We start from the raw sequence: 25,561 nt of genomic DNA on the forward strand, positions 1-25,561 counted from the left end.
AATAGTTAGGGATATATCTAAGCAATGACGTTAAAGACTTAAACAAAGAAAACTACAAAACATTACTGCAAGAACCAAAAGAGACCTACATAAATGGAAAAGCATACCATGATCTTGGATAGAAAGATCTAACATAGTAAAAATGCCGATACTACCCAAAGTGATATACAGATATAATGCAATCCTGATCCTAATCCTAACAACATTCTTCAATGAGATGGAAAAACTAATCACTAACTTTATATGGAATGGGAAGAGGCCCTGAATAAATAAAGCATTATTAAAGAAGAAGAACAAAGTAGGAGGCCCCACATTACCTGATCTCAGAACCTACCATACAGCCACGGTAGTCAAAACAGCCTGGTGCTGGTACAACAACAGACACACAGACCAATGGAACAGAACTGAAAACTCAGACTTAAACCCATCCACCTATGAACAGCTGATCTTTAACAAAGGGCCAAAGTCCATTAAATAGGGAAGAGATAGTCTCTTAAACAAGTGGTGCTAGCAAAACTGGTTATCTGTAGAAAAATGAAACAGGACCCATACTTCACACCATACACAAAAACAAACTCAAAATGGATCAAAGACCTAAATATAAAACCTAAAACTATAAAGACCATGGGCGAAAAAATAAGGACAATGCTAGGGGCCCTAGTATATGGCATAAATAGAATACAAACATAACTAAAAATACACACAAAACAGAAGATGAACTAGATAAATAGAACCTTTTAAAAATTAAACACTTATGCTCAACAAAAGACTTCACCAAAAGAGTAAAAAGAGGACCTACAGATTGGGAAAAAAATGTTGGCCACAACATGTGTGACAAGGGTCTAATTTCTAAAATTTACAGAAAACTTCAACAATAAAAAGACCAACAATCCAATTAAAAAAAACAGGCAAAGGATATGAACAGACACTTCATCAAAGAAGACATTCAGAAAGCTAACAAATATATGAAGAAATCCTCCCAATCATTAGCAATTACAGAGATAGACATCAAAAGTACAATGAGATACCATTTCACCCCAACATAACTAGCACTAATCAAAAAAGCAGAAAATAATAAATGTTGGCAAGGTTGTGGGGAGATTGGAACTTTTACATAATGCTGGTGGGAATGTAAAATGGTATAACCATTATGGAAAATGTTATGGTGCTTCCTTAAAAATCTAGAAAGAGAAATACCATATGATCCAGCTAGTCCCACTCCTGAGTATATACCTGGAAGAAATAAGAGCCATGACACGAATAGACATATGCACACCCATGTTCACTGCAGTATTATTCACAAAAGCAAAAAGATGGAAACAATCTAAGCGCCCATCAATAGATGAATGGATTAACAAACCGTGTTACATAAACAAAATGGAATACTACAAAACAATAAAGATGAATGATGAATCCGTGAAACATCTCACAACATGGATGAATTTGAAGGACATTATGCCAAACGAAATAAGTCAATCACAAAAGGACAAATATTACAACAGACCACTATTATAAAGTAACAACAAAAGATTTACACGCAGGAAAAACAAAAATAAAAAAAGGAGAAGAAATCATTCTTTGATGGTTACCAGGGATAGGAGGGGGAGGGAAAGAACATTACTAAATAGATAGAGGTCGCATGTTAATACTGCTGAAGGGAAATGCAATACGCAATATGGGAGAAGTCAGCACAACATAACTAAGGCAAGAGAGAACATGGACAGGAACTCAAGAATAACGGGCAACTACAGTAATTACTATAGCATAGACAATCCTGCAACAACAGTATTAACAAATAATAATTTATGAATGGATACATAGGTACATAGATACACCCAAAGATGTGGGAGGGTATAAGGGAGAACGCCTACTGATAGATACAGGTTTGGTGGTGGATATTTCTACATACATGACTGTAGGTGCTCCTAATATATTAATGTAGACAAGGGGCACAGTCAGGGTAACCTCTTAGACATAACCAAACTACTTGCAAGATGAAGTGCCGAGGCTCAAAGGCAAAGGACCATAGACTGAGGGGGCATCTACATCAACTGGCACAGCATAGTTCATAAAGCCAATGTTCTGCATTCTACTTTGGTGAGTAGCATCTGGGGTCTTAAAAGTTTGTGAATTGCCATTTAAGATACAGCTATTGGTCTCTTCCTGTCCACAGCAAATGAGAGTGAAGAAAACCAAAAACTCAAAGGAGCAGTTAGTCCAAAGGACTAATGGGGCACATGAACCACTGCCGACCCTGAGACCAGAACTAGATGATGCCCAGCTACTACTACCAACTGTTCTGACTGGGATCACAACCGAGGGTCACAGACAGAGTGGCAGAAAAATGTAGAACAAAAAATTAAATTCACAAAAAAGATTAGACTTATTGGTCTGACAGAGACTAGAAGAACCCCCAAGACTATGGCCCTAAGACACCCTTCTGACCTGGAACTGAAGCCATTTTCGGAGATTGCCTTCCAGCCAAATGATACACAAGCCCATAAAATAAATAACATCCAAGAGGAATGCGCTCCTTAGAACAATCAATTATATGAGATCAAAAGGGCAATATTTGCTCAAAAGCAAAGATGAGAAGGCAGGAAGGGGTAGAAAATCATGACAAAGGGAAATGGGGAACCAAGGGCAGGAATGGGAAGAATGTTGATACATGGTGGGAAAGGAAACCAAGGCCATGAAACACTTTATATACAAACTATTCAAAGGAATATAATTTGATCTGTAAATTTTCACCTAATTCACCAAAAAAAAAAAAAAAAGAGAGAGAGAGCAGATTAAACAAGCAAGTGAGCTGGCAGAGATACGGGAAGAGAGATGCCAAGCCACATGAAGACTGTCCAGGACAAGAAGCTGAAAAGAGACAAGGACCTTCCTCCAGAGCCGACAAAGAAAGGAAGACTTCCTCTAGAACCAGCACCCTGAATTCGGACTTCTAGCCTCCTAAATTGTGAAAAAATAAATTTCTGTTTGTTAAAGCCAAAAAAAGAAATCCAATGACAACAAAAATATACTGAAGTTAAAATAATATAGTTACTAGTTTTCAGCATCTTTCATTTTTTTTTTTTTTTAGATCCTTACACACTTGCCCCCAACTCCTTACCTTTATAGGTATCAAGAGTGATTGGCACATGAAGTTCAATTGAAGGATAGTTTATCAAAGTGCTGGTGTAAACTTTAGTTAACACAGAAACCAAAAATGAGATCTGAAAATCTCATTTTGTTTTAAGGTGATTGTTCCTCTCTGCACTGATGAGGGTAGTGGGTGGATCTATGAGCTCTCGTTGCTACTAAGGCATCCAGAATTCTTCATCCTGGGTATAGTCATCTTTTGCATATTATTCTCCCAAATGACAAGTTGCATTGGAAATTAGGCACTTTACTAGAGAGACTATTTGAGTCACAATTTGACAGATTCTAGGCTTGAAGGGAATGGGGGACTGATAACAATGTCAACTACAGGAAGCTGTAATGAATGGGTTTATTTATTTGACTGGTGCCTGCAAGGACAGGAAGAACACAGATATTCTCTTGACCTCAATCTCTTCCGGTGATACTCTAGATCTGGCTCCATCAATTTGTGTTTTTAATTGCTCCTGTTTTACTGGCCCTTCCCGTTGCTTACATTTTTAGGTCTATCCTGTCTTCAAAAATAATTACATCCTGTCTCTTCCACAAGCTGCCAAACTCATTGTAATCAAACTTTTTGAAGGAAATTCTCTAACCTGCTCTCTGCTTACCCCTTGAAATGCAGATTCCATTTTCACCACTCCACTGAAACCACTCACCAATGTCACAGATGACCTGCTAAATGTAAATCCCATTGTTGTCTTCCTCTCCCTATTCCTCTCCACCTCTCTATATTTTGATGTGGTTCTTCTTCAGCTTCCTTCTTCTCACGACTTTTGTGTCATTGAACCTTCTTAGTTCACCTACGTTAAGTGTTCTTTCTCTGTCTCCTGCACTGGTTTTCTTCCTTCTCTTGCTCCTAAAGGCTTTCTAAGACTATGGCCTTGGTCCTTATTTTTGTTCTCTGTCTTGAGCCTTGATGAGCTTGAGATGGCTTTATATACCAAGCCTGCTGTTGTTACGTACCATTGAGTTGCTTCTCACTCATGGCAGCCCCACATACAACTGAACAAAACACTGCCCAGTCCTGTGCCATCCTCACAATCACTGTTGCAGCCACTGTGTTGATCCATTTCCTTGAGGGTCTTCCTCTTTTTCACTGACACTCTACTTTACGAAGCATGATGTCCTTGCCCAAGGATTGGTCCCTCCTGATGATATGTCCAAAATAGGTACAATGAAGTCTCACCATCCTCGTTTCTAAGGAGCATTCTGGCTGTACTTCTTCCAGGACAGAGCTGTTTGTTCTTCTGGAAGTCCATGGTATATTCGGTACTCTGCCAACACCAAAATTCAAAGGCATCAATTCTTCTTCAGTCTTCTTTATTCATTGTCCAGCCTTTGCATGCATGTGAGGAAATTGGTCAGGTCATGGCTTGGGTCAGGTGCACATGTGTTCTCAAGGTGACATCTTTGCTTTTTAACACTTTAAAGAGATCTTTTGCAGCCAGATCTGTCCAATGCAATACATCATTTGATTTCTGGACTGTTGCTTCCATCTTCTAAGCCTACGTCTCTTAATTCAATTTTTTTTCTTCTCAAGCTCTATTCATGTGTGCATAGCTTCCTGATGGATGTAACTCCCTAGATAGACCAACAGTTTCTCAAACTCAGTAGATTCAAAGTTATATTCATTATGTTCTCTCACAAATCATGTCCTTTCTCAAAGGTTCAAAGTCTGTTATTTGTTCTTCCCTATATCAATTACCAAATCTGTAAGCTCTCTGCTTTTGTAATATCTGCATCTGCCCTCTATATTCCATTCTTGCTGCTATGGCTGTACATGCAAATTTCAACATCACTCACATTACCAATATGTCGTACCATATACTAAAATTAATTCAAAATGGATCAGTGATCTAAATTAGAACTAAAACCATAAAAGTCTTAGAAGAAAACACAGGAGTAAAGCTTCAAGACCTTGTTTTTAACAATGAGTTCTTAGATATGACACCAAAAGTAGAGGAAAAAAAAGATAAATTGGACTTCCTCAAAATTAAAAACTTTTGTGTCTCAAATGACTTTATCAAGACAGTGAAGAGACAACTAACAGAATGGGAGAAAATATTTGGGAAATACATATTGGATAAGGGCTTAATATCAAGAATATATAAAGACCTCCTACAACTCAACAACAAAAAGGCAAATAACCCAATTGAAAAATGAACAAAAGATTTAAATAGACATTTCTCCAAAGAAGATATACAAAATAAATCTGACCAGGGACGTAAAAGACCTATACAAAGAAAACTACAAAACACTACTTCAAGAAACTAAGAGACCCACATAAATGGAAAACCATACCATGCCCATGGATAGGTACACTCAACATTGCGAAAATGTCAATTCTACTCAAAACAATCTAAAAATACAATGCAATCCTGATCCAAATACCAACAGCATTCTTTAACGAGATGGAAACACGAATCATTAACTTTATAAGGAAAGGAAAGAGGCCCCAGATAAGTAAAGCACTCTTGAAGAAGAAGGATAAAGTAGGAGGCCTTGCACTACCTGGTCTCAGAACCTACTATACAGCTACGGTAGTCAAAACAGCCTGGTACTGGTACAATGAGGGACACATTGACCAATGGAACAGAATCAAGAACCCAGATGTAAGTCAATCCACCTATGGTCACCTGATCTTTGACAAGGGCCCAAAGTCCATTAAATGGAGAAAAAACAGTCTTTTTAACAAATGACACTGGCAAAACTGGATGTCTATCTGTAAAAAAAATTAAACAGGACCCATACCTCACACCATACACAAAACTAATTCAAAACGATCAAAGGCCTAAATATAAAACCAAAAACTATAATGATCATAGATGATAAAATAGGGTCGATGCTAGAGGCCCTAATACATGGCATAAATAGGATACAAACCATAACTAACAATACACAAGAAAACACCAGAAGATAAGTTAGATAACTGGGATCTTCTAAGAATTAAATACTTATGCTCATCAAAAGACTTCTTCAAAAGAGTAAAAAGACAACCTACAGACTGGGAAAAAAATTTGGCTATTACAAATCAGAGAAAGGTCTAATTTCTAAAATCTACAGGAAAATTCAACACCTCTACAACAAAAAGACAATCCAATTAAAAAATGGCCAAAGAATATGAACAGACATTTCACCAAAGAAGACATTCAGGCAGCTAACAGACACATGAGGAAATGCTCACGATCACTAGCCACTTTTGTTGTTGTTGTTAGGTGCCGTTGAGTTGGTTCCCTCTCATAGTGACCCAATAAAAAAAAACCCAAAACCAAACCCATTGCCCTCAAGTCAATTCTGACTTGTAGCGACCCTACAGATCAGAGTAGAACTGTCCCATAGAGTTTCCAAAGAGCACCTGGAGGATTTGAACTGCTGACCTTTTGGTTAGCAGCTGTAGCACTTGACCACTATGCCACCAGGGTTTACAGTGACCCAACAGAGAAATTCAAATCAAAACTACAATCTCACCCTGACATTATTGGCATGAATTAAAAAAAAAAAAACAGAAAATAACAAATGTTGGAGAGGCTGTGGTGAGACTGGAACTCTTATGCACTGCTGGTAGGAATGCAAAAAGGTACAATCATTTTAGAGAATGATATGGCGCTTCCTCAAAAAGCCAGAAATAGAAATTCCATATGATTCAGCAAATCCCACTCCTAGGAATATATCCTAGAGAAATAAGAGCCATCACACAAATAGACATATGCATATGCATGTTCATTGCAGTATTATTCACAATTGCAAAAAGATGGAAACAACCTAAGTGCCCATCAACAGATGAATGGATAAACAAGCTATGGTACACACACACAATGAAATATTGATGATGAATCTGCAAAACATCTCACAACATGGATCAATATGGAGGGCATTATGCTGAGTGAAATAAGTGAATTGCAAAAAGACAAATATTGAATGAGACCACTATTATAAAAACTCATGAAAAGGTTTACACACAGAAAGAAACAATCTTTAATTGTTATGAGGGAGGGGAGGGTTTGGGAGGGAAAAACACTAACTAGACAATACATAAGTGGTAACTTTCATAAAGGGTAAAACAGTACACAATACTGGGGAAATCGGCACAGCCTGACCAAGGCAAAGTCGTAGAAACTTCATAGACACATCCAAAGTCCCCGAGGGACCGAATTCCTGGGTTGAGGGCTGGGGACCATGGTCTCAGGGGACATCTACCTCAATTTAGTATAACATAATTTATTAAAAAAAATATTCAACATCCTACTTTGGTGAATAGCGTTTGGGGTCGTAAAAGCTTGTAAGCAGCCATCTAAGATACTCCACAGGTCCCACCCCACCGGGAGCAAGAGAGAATGAAGAAAACCAAAAACACAAGGGAAAGATTAGTCTCAAGGACTAATGGACCACACATACCACAGCCTCTACCAGACGGAGTCTAGCACAACTAGATGGTGCCCAGGTACCACCACTGACTGCTCTGACAGGTATCACAATAGAAGGTCCCAGACAGAGCTGGAGAAAAATGTAAAACGAAATTCAAACTCACACACAAAAAAGACCAGACTTACTGGTCTGACAGAGACTGGAGAATACTCGAGAGTATAGGCCCCAGACGCCCTTTTAACTCAGTACTAAAGTCACTCCTGAGGTTCACCCTTCAGCCAAAGATTACACAGGCCCATAAAACAAACAATAATACACGTAGTTCAACCATGTACACAAGACGAGATGGGCATGCCAGCCCAGGGACAAGGACAAGAAGGCAGGAGTGGACAGGAAAGCTGGATGAATGGAAATGGGGAACCCAAGGTCGAGAAGGAGAGAGTGTTCACACATCACGGGGTTGACAACCAATGTCACAAAGTATGTGTATTGTTTAATGAGAAACTAATTTGCTCTGTAAACCTTCAACTAAAGCACAATTAAAAAAAGATATTATCCAGGAATGAAGCTAAACAGGAAAAAAAAAGAGAGAGAGACACACAAATGGCCAATAAGCACAGGGAAAGATGCTCAGTGTCATGATTCACGAGATATAAGGGCCTATGTAATTTTATTTCTGATTTTTCAAAGGCATCAAATACCTCCCCATCTTCTTTTTCACTGTTTGCCCTGTAATAAAGAACATGTAGGTATCCTTTGGATTTCTGCTCTGTGACACATCAATACCACCTGGGAACTTGTTAGAAATGCAAATTATTGGGCCATACCCCAAATCTAGAAGCCCTGGTGGTGCAGTGGTTAAGAGCTCAGTTGCTAACCTAAAGGTTGGCAGTTCGAATCCAGCAGTTACTCCTTGGAAACCCTATGAGGCAGCTCTACTCTGTCCTGTAGAGTCGCTATGAGTCAGAATTGACTCAACAGCAACAGGTTTGGTTGGATTTTTCTGGTACCCCAAATCTGAGGGGCCCTAGTGGCACAGTGGTCAAGTGTTGGGCTACTAACCAGAAGGTTGGCAGTTGGAACCCACCAGCCTCTTCGCGGGAGAAAGATGTAGCAGTCTGTCTCTGCGAAGATTCAGTGTCTCAGAAACCCATGGGGCAGTTCCACCCTGTCCTATTGGGTTGTCATGAGTAGAAATCACCTGGTTATAAACAATAGTTTAGCTTAGTTAGTGAAGAATATCTGCCTTGAGCATTGTGCTCTTTCAAAGAACTACCTATATGGGATCAAACTGACAACGGCAACTTGAAAGGTTAGATAGGAAGCTTAGTGGGCAGTGAGTTTATGTTAATGTGGAGAACAAGAAGGAAAGGAGGGTGAGAATGGTTGCACAACTTGAAGAATACAATCAATGTCACTGAATTGTACATGTAGAAATTGTTAATTTGGTGTATGTCTTGTGTATATTTTCAACAACAAAAAAGAAAAAAAAATTTACCAAAAAAAAAAAGTCAACTCAACAGCACCCAACAACAACAATGTATTGGACAATGTCAATGCTCCATCCAGATCCCTTCAGACTCCTTTTTGTAATTTTACTATTATGTGCCCTCCATCCACTGACCCCAGTGTTCTTGGAATTGCTGAGGCAGTACAAGTGGCTCTTTTTCAGAGGACTGCCCTCAGGCTACTGGAGATGCTTTGCCCTCAGAGTCAGGGAGAGGCTAGAGCTGGGTGTTTCCATCCCTCTAGCCCAAACCCAGGCGGCTATTAACCAATGACCATAGGCATGGGAGTAGAAAAGCACAGCTGCCTAACCTTAAGATGAGACAACTTTGAGGCCTAAGTCACACTCCAGAGCTCCCCTTGAAGGAAGTTACCTCTTGCAGGACTTTTCGCTGAGCTTCTACCCTTGCTTACCCTCCTCCCCTTCTCTGTTCTGCTTCTCTTCTCCTGAACGGATCTGCCAGTCTCTCAGGGTCTGCTTCTGGGAAACTTGGGCTGAGACAAATTACATTTTTTGAACAACTTCCATGTGCCAGGCACCATACTAAATGTGTACACAGGTAAATTCATTTCATTTAACCCTCACACCCACCCTGAGAGGGAGATACTATTATTATTCTGATTTGACAGATGAGGAAACTGGAGTTTAGAGAGGTTAAGTAGTAACTTGTTCAAGGCTGTCTAGCTAGTAGGTGGCAATGACAGGAATCCAAATAAGGCTTCAGGGGAAGATTTCTCAACCACTTTACTATGTTCCTTCCAAAACTGCTGTCTGGAATTCAGACCTCTAAGATGACTCCTGATTATTCCTGCCTCCTGGTATTCCACACCCTTGTGCAATCCCCTCCTTTGAGTGTGAGCTGAACCTAGTGACATAATTCTAATGGATAGAATATGTCACTTCTGTGATTAGTTATACAAGATTATGACATCCATCTTGGTGGCTTTGATGAAACAAGCTGCCATATTGGAAAAGGCCCATAGAGTAAGGAGCTGAGGGCAGCCTCCAGCCAACAGCCAGCAATGAAATGAGGCCTTTAGTCCAACAACCCATGAGGCAATGAATCCTGCCATCAACCATATGAGCTTGGAAGCGGGTCCTTCCCCACTTGAGTCTTGAGATGACTACAGCCCAGAGGACACTTTGGTTGTAGCCTTAGAGACCCTGAGGCAGACGACCCTGCTAAGCTATGACTGGATTTCTGACCTACAGAAACTGTGAAGGAATAAATGCGTGGTGTTTTAGAAAAGAACAAAAACTGCTGTCTGGAAAAAGAGAAGGACTAAGCCTTATTATTCTGTATAACACTTGCAACCCCTGGCTCAGTGACTTACCAATAGAAATGCTAAGCAATAATCTATCACCTCTGGGGTTTTACAGCTCAATAAACTCAGCTAGCATGGTGGCAATAAACTGCTCAAGCATTAACTTTCCAATGCGATTGGTGCTCAGTGCCCTTAGAGCCAAGTGAGTGAGGATTGGGTGAAAAAGTTATTTTAATGCATCCAAAATTAGCCTTTGATTTTGTGCATGGTTCAATCAATCAAGAAGGGAAGGTGCAAACTGGGCACCAGCTGGCTTATTGTTCAATAAGCAAAGCTATGTTCAGTGTCTCCCAGTCAACATCATGTTTTCCAATACGTGCCTATCTCTGCCCCTGCACACTCGCCCACATAGCACAGTTGTCATGTCAATGGACATTAGCCAAGGATTCTTTCTCCAACTCTTTAATCCTCTTGTTGCCAATGGGATGAGGGCTCAAATCTCAGAGTCAAAAGAAGAGAGAAGTAAAATACAATAATATACAGCCCTCCAACTACCCCAGCAGCCTGAATCCATCTTTTGAGTAGATTAAAAAAGATAAATATAGGATGGATGACACTGAGTCACAGACAGCCATTATGATGGCAGTGGTAGAGAAAGGTCAAAAGATGAAGGCAAATGTTTTTGACCCATAGGGAAAAATGTCCACCTTCCCCATCTCTTTCAAACTTGGTGGTTGGCAACAACTGGGATGACGAACCATCGCAACAAGCGGGGTGACCAACCATCCTGGTTTGTCAGGGACTGTCTCCATTTTAGCACTGGAAGTCTTGCATCCTGGGAAACTCCTTAACTCCCAAAATGTTCCCAAAAGGTTCAGTCATCATTGATATTTGCTTTTCAGTTGGAGGGGTTAATAAAAAGCTATTTTCTTAAAACTTTTCTTTTTGAAAGCTATAAATATTCTTAGCCTGGTAGAGCTTATTTTCTTAAGGCGTGACATAAGTTCTATTTCTTCTACTAAAAAGTGAAAAGACATTGGAAAGGTTTCACTAATTTTACTCAGATGATACATCTCAGCTGAAAGGTGAGGAATGGAAACAGAATAGAGTTTGGGGAGAGAGCTCTGTCAAAAAACATTAGCTAAAAGCACATTAAAATGCATCGGTACATTATTGATTGATAGAATAATTTGGCTGAATCCAAAGGCACAAGGTAATTATGTCATTAGTCATATTTTCAACCTTAGCATTTGCAAATTTTACAGCTAGAAGACACCTTGGAGGTGGTCTAATCCAAACTCCTACTTTTTAGATAGCATTCAAGGAAGTTTAAGCTTGCATTTTGCTGCCTGTTACAGAACACTGGTTTGGGGAGCTCTTAACAGGTGTTATATGATAAAGGGTTCCTTGATCATATAAGTTTAGGAAATGTCAAGGTAAGTAATTGTCAAACAAGTTTCTTGAATGCAAGAATTTTCTGGGGATTTTATGTGTTCACATTAGTGAGTCTCCAAGACGTGCATTAAAATAACCTGGGAAACTTTAAAAAACTACAGATGCCTGGACCCCACCAAAATCTAGGGAATAAGAGAAGAAAAAAAAATCACTTTCTGGAAGGTTCTGATGTACACCTGGTTAAGAATAACTGGCTAATATGCACTATGAATCCACAAGAGGAAGAAAAGGTCTGAAATATTTTGTAACGTTACTTGACCATGTATAGTTTTTTTCTTCCTCCCTCCCTCCCTCTCTTCCTTTTTTCCTTCTTTCCTTCCATCCTTCTGTCTTTTTCCCTTCCTTCTTTCTTTCTTTCTATTTTGGTTTTGGGAAATACTGATTTACATTTTCAGGCTTTGATCAACCTTTGTAAGGGGAGAAAATAGAAAATTGTATCTGTAAAAAGAATTCAATTTATTTAAAAATAAATCACTTTATAGTTTCTTCTTTAACTTTTCAATATGAAACATTTAAAACATTTAGAAAACTAAGGAGAGTAGTACAACAGACCCCTTGTACCATCACCCAGTTTCTACTGTTATCAGCACAGGGCCATCTTCTTTCACCTGTACCCTCACCACTTCTCCCCTCTCCCTGCCATTGGAATTTTTGAAGTAAATCCAAAATAATCATATTATTTTACTCATAAATATCTCAAAGTGTATCTCTAAAAGATAAGAATTATTTTTAATATAATTGCAATACCACTATCACATCAAAAAATAACAATTCTTTAATATTATTATTCAGTCAGTATACAAATTTATAAAGTAACTTAAGAAGAACTGACACCTTAGTGATATTGAATCTTCCTAATCCAAAACATGGTATGTCTTTTTATTTGTACATGTATTTCAGAAGTGTGTTATAACTTTTCTCATATAAGTTTTGGACATATTTTTTAAATAAGTTTTCACCGAGGTGTTATGTTTTATTTATTTTGTTTTATTCTTTGCTATCTTAAATGGGATGTTCCATTCCAGTATTTTCTAACTTGTTATTGTTTGTATATACGAAATCTATTAATTTTAATCAACTTTATTAAGGTATAATTTACATATAACAGTATGCACAGATTTTAAGTGCATAGCTGAATGAGTTTTGACAAATGTACATACCCATTTAACCACCACCTCCATTACTGATTTTTGTATGTTGATTTTATAACCTGATAATTTCCTAAAGTTTATTTTTATAGGGTTGTTATGAGTCGGATTCAACTAAACGGCAATGGGTATTTTTTAATATACTCTCAAAGTTCTTACTTGCTTTTAGCCAATCATTAAAAGGGCATTGCATTCCAACTTCTTGTTTTGGCTTTACTTCACGCACCATCTCACCATGCCAAAGAGATTTTCCTATCAATGCTGTCATAGGAATAGATTCAATGTCAAGGTCTGACTGCTCCTGGATTTTTAAATTGTTATTACAGGCATAAGGAAACATAATCCTCTTTGCAACAGGTGTCGTGTTAAATACAAGCTCACTCATGTAAGAAGCTAATAATAATTGGAATGTGAGCTGACTCAAGAATAGCTATCTACCTAACTCATTAATATTTGCTTCAGAGAAATAGACTCAAATGTTCTTCTCAAGTCTCAGTAAGTCCATGATGTGGATGTATGGATAAATAAATTTATAGTTGAGCCCAGTACTAAGGTTATCATTACTCAGAGAACTCTAAGTGATCACAGTCTGGACAAACGTGTTTACCAAGCCCCAGCTGCTGTAACTTATAAATGTTTTGGAAGCCACAGTAACTGGCAATGGTCTCAGTGCTGCCAAAATGTGATGGTTTTATTTGAAAGTTTAGAGACAGCCAACTTGCCTGCCCACTTAAGACTAGAATAAGAGCATCAGCTTTGCATGGGAGTGGGGCCTTTCCAGACTGAGTCCTCCCTGGGGTCATTAACACCATAGAGAAAGACTGGTACTTACCTAAACAAACAAAAAAAACCTATTGCCATGGAGTCGATTCTGACTCATGGTGAGCCCATGTGTTACGGAATAGAACTGTTTCATAGGGTTTTCTTGGATATAATCATTACTAAAGCAGATTGCCAGGACTGAATCTTCCACAGCACTGCTGCGTGAGTTTGAACCACCAACCTTTAGGTTAGTAAAAAAAAAAAAAAATTTTTTTTTTTAGGTTAGTAGTTGAGTACAAACCCACCTAGGGACTGTAGTACCTACCTAGGGGCAAGGTTGTTGTTAGGTGCCATCGAGTCAGTTCCGACTCATATCAACCCTACATACAACAGAACGAAACACTGCCTGGTCCTTCGCCATCCTCACAGTCATTGTTATGCTTGAGCCCACTGTTGCAGCCACTGTGTCAATCCATCTTGTTGATGGTCTTCCTCTTTTTCACTGTCTACTCTACCAAGCATGATGTCCTTCTCCAGGGACTGGTACCTCCTGATAACATGTCCAAATTATGTAAAATGGGAAATATGTGGAGCAATGGTGGTGGTGGCAGTCGGATGTAGCATGCTGGTTGGAGGATAAAAGGAGAAAGGAATGAGTTTTACAAAGAGTTCCTGGAGCAGGTAGAGACTGTAACATATAATTCCTTGATTCTTGTCTTAGTTTGAGGTTCTGAAAAAGCAGACCCTGAGCAAAGACTTGAGTGCAAATAGTTTATTGGGGTGGGGGGTGGGGAGAATGGTGATCTCAGGAAGCATGAGAGAAGGACAGAAAACCAATAAAATGTGTGTAAATGAAAGTTGCCACTGTGGGCAACTGGGACTCAATCTCACTGGGCATCTTCTGAGACACTATGTAGAACATGCTCTAAATTGTCCTACTGAGAGCTGAGGATGTTGCAATATTTATCCACCAATTCCCATCCCTTACTGGTTCAAGGTCACTATGAGGGAAGAGGCAGAAATTAACACTCTAGCACTTCTGGCCTGCACCACTTGCAGGCCAAGTATGTTCCTATGGCCAGAGAATGTTCTCTGGCAAAGAGTCACTGAAAGCCGTTAAATTGTAAGAGAACTGTTTACAGGCAATTTCCAGGGTAGGCCAAAAAGATATGGGTGCTATAATTCTATGCTACTTTTATTGCTCTCTAGTTGTTTCTTATGTGTGTTTTAACTCACCAACAGGAATGAAAACTCTGAGCGTATGCATACGCCACAGCTTATATTTGTAATGCTTCCCTCATAAAATCTGCCAAGTTGCTCACTACTGCAATACTAAGTTCACTAAGCCCTTCATGGTCTGGGCCCCATCTTCTTCTTCAGAATTCTCTTTCCAGTCCACTTTCTCATTCCAGACATGCCAGTCATTCCATTTTCCTCAAGTGTCTCCTCTCTGACTAGAATACCCTTCCTTCCTTGTCCAACTGGTCCAAGCTGGTTCAAGATCTGCTAAGTAACTCTTCCTTCATAAAGCATTCCAAGATCTACCCAAATAAGTTAATCATTCTTTCTTTTGCAAACCACAGTACCTTGCTCTTACCTCTACTATACAATTTTTCATACTGTACTGAAGTTTGGAGTCCTAGTGGCACAGCGGTTAAGCTCAGCTGCTAGCCTAAAGGTCAGCGATTCAAATTCACCAGACACTCCTTGGAGATCCTGTGCAGCAGTTCTACTCTGTCCTATAGGGTCACTATGAGTCGGAATCGACTTGATGGTAACAGGTTTGGTTTTGGTTGGTAATGAAGTTATCTTTTTATGCAAGTCTTGTGAATCAGAGTGTGAGCTCACTAAGAAAGTAACTGTGTCTTGTACGTCTATTTATCTGGTGCACATAACTTAGCACCTGGCATAGAATAAATGCTCAATAACTATTTTTTGAATGAATAAATGAAAGTGGCCAATATATACTTCCTGATTTGATTAAATAAGGGTTGGATATACCTGCTTTGGATATTCCTAACGATACCTCTCAAATGTTTGTAGATTAATGTGTAGTCATGGAGAGCATTCCCTGGAATAGTGTGGCAATGCCCTTTGGCCAAAGACGAGCAGGTACACACCTATAGTTAAACAAGTTGAGTTTATTACTCATTGCAGAGAGAAAACACACATCATGGGGAACTGCTGGGTGTCTCTGTAAGAGGGCGTTAAAAAATATTATATGATTTGGGCGATGGTGGGTAATTTAGCAGAGGAACCAAGGAAGCAGGAATTTGCTTTAGGTTACATGCTGTCAGAAAGTAGGGGCAATCTTAAGTGGGAATTTTGCAAGAGGCACAGTGGCCTTGATTTCATATTATGAAATGGCCTTATTTTGTTTCATTTTGTCATGGCCTCAGTAACTTTGTCTGAGTTTGATATTCTATGAGATTATTTGTGTCCAACAGAACAAAATGGCCTTGCTGTGTCAGACCAGCTTGTAATAATACTGAGGTCTAGCTGTGCCTGTCAGACCAGTTCTAGACATCAGGTGTTGCTTTTTTGAGATGATGAGAGGAAAGCCAAACAGGATGAGATTATGTGTACAGGTGTTGTCCGCACTCACAAGTGTGGAATGAGAGCCGAATAGAAGAAGAGAGTAAAAGGGAACATCAAACTAGATCTTTCATCCTGCTCTGTGGCTTTTCAGGTTGACAGGAGTCTTAAATCTTGAAGATCTGCATAGTCCTAAAGGCATATAATGGCTAGCCACTGCCGTCGAGTCGATTATGGCTAAAAGAAATAATTTGTTCACCAGAAAAGCAAGTAGCACAGATCCTCCTTTGGAGATATAAGACCATAAGACGCTGTTGTTGTTGTTGTGTGTTGTAGAGTCAATTTGGATTCATAGTGATACTTTATGACAGAGTAGAATTGCTCCATAGGGTTTCCTAGGCTGTAATCTTTAGGGGAGCAGATCACCAGGTCTTTCTCCCACAGAGCTGCTGGGTGGCTTTGAAGGCTCCTTACCATAAGACGTGGAAAATAAAAATATTTAATCCAGCAGCAACATACTTGCGTGGTGATAAAAGTATAGGATTTCCTTTTCCTTGCCTTCCTGTTCTGGATACTCTCGCTCTTTTTTTTTAATTGTTGGCATCCCATGTGGAGATGAGGATAAGATAACAAATCTGAAAGTATATAATTTATATATTCAGGAAGGAAAAAAAAGAATTTGGAATATTCTGATTGTTAAATTGTTTATGAAGCCCCGTGACCGGAAATCTAAGTCCACAGGGTCACATGAAAGCTTGAATATTACACTATTCATTCAACAAATTATTTGTGAGCACTCAGTAGAAGTTAGGTACTATGCTAGATGCTGGAGTTACAAAGATGAATAAAACAAATCCTCGTCCTAGAGGATTTATAGTCCAGCAAGAGAGACAAATAATAATTTAAAAAAAAAACTCTCTTTATCTGATAGAGAATTTCCCTAGTAATGGGAAGTGATAGAGTAGATGCCAGATACAGACTGAAAAAGTATAGCTATGAGTGGCTAGGTCCCAATAAATATTCCAAACCAAAAACCAAACCAGTTGCCATCAAGTTGATTGCAACTCATGGCAACCCCTTTTGTGTCAGAGGCTCCTAATAAATATCCAGTCAGGTCTAAAGGCTGTGATTGACTTTGGAGGGGGGGCAACTTTGGATTTGAATATAATTTCGAATGTATAGAAAAGTTGCAAAAGGAGTAGTGCAAGGAACTCCTGTTTACTCATCATCTCCAATTACCAATTGTTTTCCTTAACCATTTGTGAGTAGACTAGAGATATCGTGGTCAGCTACCACTATATACTTCAGTGTGTGTTTTCTAAAAGCAAGTACATTCTCTTACCTAACCACCATGCTATTATCCAGATCAGGAAATTTAACATTGACATAATAACATTATCTAATCCACAGTCCATATTTAAATTTTAGAATTGTCTCAATGTCCTTTATATCTTTTATTTTTCCCCCAGCCCAGGTCTAATCCAGACTCATGCATTTAGTTGTATGCTTGTTTGCTGTTCTTGTTGTTGTGTGCCATCAAGTCATTCCGGCTCATGGCAACCCTATGTGTTACAGACTAGAACTGCCCCATATGGTTTTCTTGGCTGTAATCTTTACAGAAGCAGATGGCCAGCTATCTTTCCTGCCAATCCACTGGGTGTGTTCGAACCATCAACTTTTTGGTTAGCAGCTGAGAGCTTAACCATTGTGCCTCTGTAAATCTGGGAGAGTACCTCAGTATTTCTTGATCTTGCCACCTTTGAGAATTGCAGGCTAAGTATTTTGTAGAATGTCCTTCAATTTCGATTTATCTGATGTTTTCTCATGATTAGATTCAGGGTATGAATTTTTGGCAGGAATATGTGATTGATTTTAAATCCCAGAATAGTTGCCTCTACCCACGCTCCCCCCACTTCGACCTGACATCTTGCACAGCTGGGGAGTCTTCAAGGTCTCCAGGTGAAATCCAGACTTTTCTCTGGTTCCCCTTATGATCCCTTATTTAGACATCAGAATTGCTAAAATCCTGAGGAGGATGTCTGCTTCTTGGGGAGTTTATACTCGGCTGAAACCTTATATTAACTTCAAACTCTTTTCTAATATGTGCCCCTCCTCCCCCATGGCTTAGTGCTTCGTATTATTATGAAGAACAAATTATTCATCAAGGTGGAGAAATGACTTACAGAGATAAATAATAATCCAACATGAATGTAATAAAGACATTTCTCTTTTCAAAGTAATTAGCATTTATAACCCACCCTCAGAGACTGTTCAACTTTCCTGAGAATGAGAGTCAGCTACATAGTACCCCCAAAGCAAGATCTTTAAGTGGAACCTAGGTTAAAGTTTAAGTTCAAGGCCTCAGTGATGCCTGTGGTTTTGACTGAGCACATTCAGTCCCTGTCCCCTCACGCTGACACATCCACAAAATGGAAGGAGAGGGGTGTGTGGCATAAAGGAGTAGGAGGAGAAGGCTCCCAAGGATTGGAAACTATGCAAAGAGTAGCAGCGAGGAGCTAATTAGTTTCAGCACTGAAATGACCCCTTTGAGTGTATTGTCCTTCCTGAGAGAACGGTTAAAATGCCGTTGTGCTTGCTTTTAGCAGTGTGGTAATTAAAACAATTAATCCCAAGTCCTAAATAAGGTGGCTCGATTTATTTGGTTGAGGGGAGAGTGACCCTCCTTCATTTTCTTTTTTTCTCCTCCTACTCACTGAAAACCACATCCAAGAAATGAGCAAGTGCCTACATTTCACTTCTACATATAGTGCTCACTTGGCGGGAGGAATGAGCATTAAGGGAGATTCTAGAAATCTAAAGTTATCCATTTTCCTAAAACTGAGAAGCAATCTTATTTTCAGATGTTACTGGCATAGCTCTGTACTAAGCTCTGCTGCTATACAAAGTTGGTTGATAAAAACATCTAAGGTTTATCAGGCATTTACCATGTGCTGGGCCATGTCTTAGGAGCCCTGGTGGTGCAGTGGTTAAAGCACTCAGCTGCTACCTGAAAGGTCAGCAGTTCAAACCCACCAGCCATTCCACAAGAGAAAGATGTGGCAGTCTACCCTTGTAAAGATTTATAGCCTTGGAAACCGTATGGGGAAGTCCTACTCTGTCCTATAGGGTTGTTATGAGTCGGAATTGACTCGACAGCAATGGGTTTGGCTTGGTTTGGGGCCATGTCTTAAGGGTTTTACACGGATTATCTCGTTTAATCCTCACTTTATAAATCTATGAGCTGGGCAGTATTATCATTATCGTGATCATGTCCAGTTTTTCAGATGACAAAGCTGGGGAGGAGAAGATGAAGGGACTGGGCCAAGATCAGTTAGGATAGAGGCAGGATTTGAAGGCAGGCAGTCTAACCTAAGGTCCATTATTCAACCACTGTTCTATCCTGCCTTACAGCACTCAACTTGCCTATAGTCTAGTGGGGGCCATAAGAGAACTAAAAGAAGATGAGTCCATACTAGATGACTGGGTTGGTTTGCATTGGTCAGGGAAGCTTCTCAGAGGAGGCAGCTTGTAGCTAGACTGAGGAAAGTGGACCAGGTTTACTTTGATGAAGTGGGGTATGAATGGCCTTCAGGTGAGGGGAACCTTATGAGCATTGCAGGTAGTAAGAACAGGGAATTAAGGGCTTTCACTATGACACAGAGTTCATGTAGCCATCTGTGGGAGACCTTTATCTTCTAGGCCTCAAACTTCTATAAAAGAGAGAAAACACCCAATCTAGTCCCTAAGAAGGAGGGTATTGGAGTGAACGGGGAGAACTCTTTGAGAGCCTGATGTCTACTCCAGCTACATTAGCCAGGCCATAGGGTCACTGCAGTGACAAGGCAATAGTGCCTCCCATGCCCTCCCCACTTCCCTTGAGCAACCAGAATTGCCCTGGGTTCCCTGTATCCCTGGAGTTAGCAGAAAAGGCAGACCCTGCCTCTAGCCAGTCCAGTCAGGTCTCTATTCATTCTGTTCCAGCTTCTCTGCTTGGGACTGGGTGGTTGAGTGTAATTGAGGGTATGGCATAGGAAGCCCTAACACTGCCTTCAATTTAGCTTTACCATCAATCAAACTGATATCTTGCTTTCCATCTGTCTTCTTGTGTCCGTTCTAAATGACTATAACTTGGATGAAATGAAGGGTGAGCGATCAGCACCTCCCGAAACCTCCAATAATAGGGAAGTAGTAAAAAATATGATTTAAAAGGTAGGTTAGACATAGTAGACCAAAGAGAACCTTGAAGTCTGGATGTAGCCTACCAAACCAAAAAAACAAACCCATTGTCATCGAGTCAATTCTGACTCATAGTAGCCTACAGTATTCATTTATTAAAATTATCTGTGACTCTGAAGCCCGGAGCTAAACTCTGTCTTTCACCACTTTGTCTAGCGACAGCAGGACCAACCAACCAGCTTCCTTATGCTTCTCATTCTGACAAAATTGTAGAAAGGCATCAAACATGTGATCACCCAGAGCCTCGCCTCTCATCAATACTTGATCTACTGGTGGTGATATTTTGTGTACTTCTATTGCCACCTCACACCATGGATTAGCAGTGCCCTCTTTACTTCTGGAAGCAGAGTCATCAACATCTTTAAGACTAACCAGGCTTGAGAACCAATTTAGAAAACTCATCCTTACAATTTTGTTTCTCAAGAACCCTGCTGTTGGTACCAAATGTCTTAGGCTGTGTTCTCTAGAGAAGCAAAACCAGTGAAGCAGTCAAATATATATAGTGAGAGATTTATGTCAAGGAAATGGTTCACACGATTGTAGGGGCTGGAATGTTCCAAGTCCATGGACCAGGATGGAGGCTTCTCCTGACTCAGACAGCTGCAGGGGCTGGTGAACTCAAAATCAGCAGGTCAGACAGCAGGCCTCTGGCTCACAGGCTTAGGAGGCTGATGAACCCCAAGATTGATAGGTAAGATGGAAGGTAAGCTGGTAGCTCAAGTCTTGAGAACCAGAGGTCAAATGAAAAGGAGCCAGCTGCAGAAACCAGAGACAGCAAAAGTCAGAGAGCTTTGTCAGAAAGTCCACCTATATTGGATGCAGGCCACACCCCCAAGGAAACTCCCTTTCAACTGATTGGCTGCTTGTAACAGATCTCATCATGGAAATGATTACCTTATACTAGGTCTCATTATGGAGGTGATTACATCATTACATAGCTGCCAAACTATATCATAACTGCCAAACCACTGAGAATCATGGCCCAGCCAAGTTGACACACAACCTTAACCATCACACCAATAGCTGTATCTTAGGTGGCCACTCCCAAGCTTTTAAAACCCCAGACACTACTCATCAAACCAGGACACAGGACATAAACTTTGTGAACTATATTATGCCACTCGGCCGAATTGTCCCACAAAACTATGGTCCTAAGCCTTCAAAACCAGAAAATCAATCCCACAAGGTATTTGGTTATATCTAATAAGTATCCATAACTGTGCCCCCTATGTGCTTTAATATATATGTGAATATACATGCATGTACACACACACATATACATATATATATAACTACATGTATATATACACATATGCCTATATTTACATATATACATACACACATATGTAACCACACATATATTTTTTGGTTGTTGCAAAATTATGTATGTCCCAGCATTTACCAAAAATGTCCTTGTGTTTGTGTATACTTCTTAATAACATCATTTACCTTGGTCAAGCTGTGCACACTTCACCCACATTTGCTGTTACCTTTCCCATCACCAAAAATAACAAGTGTCTACTATCTAAAGAGTGACTATCCCTCTCCCCACCCACCCATCCCTGGCAACCACCAATGAACGTAGGTTTCTGTATGTATATGTAGTTTTGTTGTTTTTATAAAAGTGCAATCATACGATATCTGTCCTTTTGTGATTGATTTATTTCATTGAGCATAATGTCCTCCAGATTTATCCATGTTATAAGATGTTTCAAGGACTCATAATTATTAAGTACAGAGACAGAAGTTCTTAATCCAGATCCGAAGACTTGTTAACTGCTTCTGTATATTTCTTAATGCCAACTCCCAACAAACAAGCAAATCCCCTTTCTCGAAGAATAACTTTTCCAGTATATCCTTTTTTTATTATCAAGTCTTTGCATGAAAACAGGAAAATAGAGTTTTCTCCTTAACTGAGCAGAACACTGCAAATTTCTGTAAAATGTTCTTGCTATGCCTCTGTTCCTTCCAGGATAAGGCCTTAGTCTTCTTGCTTCAGGATGGAAAGGATTTTTTGATGAAAAGTTTTAACTCCAGCTTTTCAAAGTGCAAGGAGAATAATACGCACTTATTACATTACTATCTGTGAGAAGCAAATGTATGGATTTAGTAGAAAATAACTCACCAAAAAAAAAGAAACACACTTTAAATAAAACATTTCATTTTGCTTCCTCTTCTCTTTGCTTCTGGAATGAATTCAATCTCCATCTGACTGACCTCCACTGTAATCACTTTGGCTCTCTTAGTTCCTTCTTAAAGTTATCTTCCTTTTTCACTAAAATGATCAGCAGAGTCATTTCTTAAGCTGCATTTTTATCTGTTTTTTTATACATAGGCTTGTTCTGGAAAGGGTTTAAAATGACTTAAAAGAGTCCATAAAATACAGCAAGCAATTAGTAATTGAAGCACCGGGAATAAAAAACAAAAAAACAAAAAAACGCAGCGCCGTCGAGTAGATTAATCAAGCTTATACAAAAGTGCTTATGCAATTCTACTTGTTTGCTCTGGGTGGACTACAAATCTGGCTCTAAGTTTTCTAGCAGCCAGTGAGGAAAGGAAACATAATTAGTTAGATTGTTTAGAGTGTCCATAAAACAAAAACAAACCAAATGTCCAAGAGAAGCACTGTTATTCTTAATACTAACACCAGAAGGACGTATCTCTTGAGAGGTTTCATAAAGAGGTCTGTGTATGATGTAATAGTCAATGTTCTCTGTAGCAACCTAATGGGAGAAACAAAGATAAATTCCACAGGGCTCTTTTTATGGTGTTGCTAGATATGTGCAGATGGCATCACACCAACTTGAAAATCAGGAAACGTAATTTTATTACGAGTCTAGGGGTTGAGGAGAGAAGAACACAATATGATATGGTCTAGATATGCAGCAGAAAAAAAAATGGCTGCAGCAGTATATCAACAAGGAGCTGCCAGAAATTCAAGTCGGATTTAGAAGAGCATGTGGAACCAGGGACGTATTGCTGATATCAGATGGATCCTGGCTGAAAGCAGAGAATACTAGAAAGATGTTTACCTGTGTTTTATTGACTGTGCTAAGGCATTCGGCTGTGTGGGTCATAACAAATTATGGATAACACTGCAGAGAATGGGAACTCTGGAATACCTAATTGTGCTTATGAGGAACCTGTACATGGATCAAGAGGCAGTCATTTGAAAAGAAAAAGGGGATACTGCGTGGTTTAAAGTCGGGAAAGGTGTGCATCAGGGTTGTATCCTTTCACCGTACCTATTCAATCTGTATGCTGAGCAAATAATCTGAGAAGCTGGACTATATGAAGAAGAGTGGGGCATCAGGATTGGAGAAGACTCACTGTGTTATGCAGAAGACACAACGTTGCTTTCAGGAAGTGAAGAGGACTTAAAGCACTTACCGGTGAAGATCAAAGGCTACAGCCTTCAGTATGGATTACACCTCACCATAAAGAAAACAAAACTCCTCACAACTGGACCAGTAAGCAACATCATGATAAATGGAGAAAAGATTGAGGTTGTTGAGGATTTCATTTTACTTGGATCCACAATCAACACCCATGGAAGCAGCAGTTAAGAAATCAAAAGACGCATCACATTGGGCAAATTGGCTGCAAGAGATCTCTTTAAAGTGTTAAAAACCAAAGAGGACACCTTGAGGACTAAGGTGCGCCTGACCCAAGCCATGGTGTTTTCAATTGCCTCATATGCATGAAAAAGCTGGGCAATGAAAAAGATTGAAGGAGAATTGGTGCCTTTGAATTGTGGTGTTGCCAAAGAATATTGAATATACCATGGACTGCCAAAAGAACAAACAAATCTGTCTTGGAAGAAGTACAACCAGAACGTTCCTTAGAAGCAAGGATGGCGAGGCTACATCTCACATACTTTGGACATGTTATCAGAAGTCCCTGGAGAAGGACATCATGCTTGGTAGAGGGTCAGCGAAAAAAAGGAAGACCCTCAACGAGATGGATTGACAAAGTAACTGCAACAACCAGCTCAAGCATAACAACAATCGTGGGGATTGTGCAGGGCCAGGCAGTGTTTCGTTCTGTGGTACATAGGGTCGCTATGATTTGGAACCGAATCGACGGCACCTAACAACAACAGATACTCAGCTTTCTGGTCTTCTAGCCAAAGTCAGGGATGAATTTTAGAGCCACAGATTTTAATTCTTCCTTCTTTCCTAATTATTGGAATCTTTCTTATTTTCCCTCATTCTTATCATAATTTCAGGATGATAAATCTCTTAGGTAGAAATGCCAACGGTATTGATAGGGGAATCCCTGCAATCTTCATTTCTGAGTTTAAAGCTCCTTGTTTCTCATTTTAGAGGCTGTATATACATGCATGGAGACCATGGTGGCGTAGTGGTTAAGTGCTATGGCTGCTAACCAAGAGGTCGGCAGTTCGAATCCGCCAGGCGCTCCTTGGAAACTCTATCGGGCAGTTCTACTCTGTCCTATAGGGTCACTATGAGTCGGAATCGACTCGACAGCAGTGGGTTTTTTTTTGGTATACATGCATATTTTCCTGATCATATCCATTTAATTAGAGGGTGACCATTAGTTCCAGTTTTCCCAGGTCAATCTTGGTTTACACCTGTTGTCCTAGACTAATTATTAATAGTGCCCCCTTTCACTCTCAAAAGGGTCTTTGTTTGAAAGATATATCACATGGTCACCTTACTGAGAAGGACAAAATCCACAATATAGAATGCAAAATGGATACAGTTTGCAAAACATTGAACTTGGGCATAATTCATTTCCATTTTATTAATTAATCATATCGAAAAGAATCCCATCATTAACTTTCTACTACTCACTTCACCCTTCATCTTTTCATTAGCTGATGAATTCATTCCTTTGACAAAGCTCTACTGGATACATTTTAGGTGCCAGGTATTTTTATTAGGTACTGGTGACCTTTTGTGATTTCCCAGATACGCCACCATTAACTGAAATATGTCATGTGAATAAGCACTAAAGATGAAAACATAGATTCATAAGCCCTACCAAAATAGAAAATAACAGAAACACAATGAGTTAGCCATTCTCAGTTGAAAGATAAGGGCAGGACTAGATGTTCTCATAGAGTCTTTTCCAGCTTTGTGATTCCTTGCTTAGCATTTTATTTTCCTAAGTATCAT

Source organism: Loxodonta africana, chromosome X (genome assembly GCF_030014295.1).
Source record: "Loxodonta africana isolate mLoxAfr1 chromosome X, mLoxAfr1.hap2, whole genome shotgun sequence".
Lineage (NCBI taxonomy): Eukaryota > Metazoa > Chordata > Mammalia > Proboscidea > Elephantidae > Loxodonta > Loxodonta africana.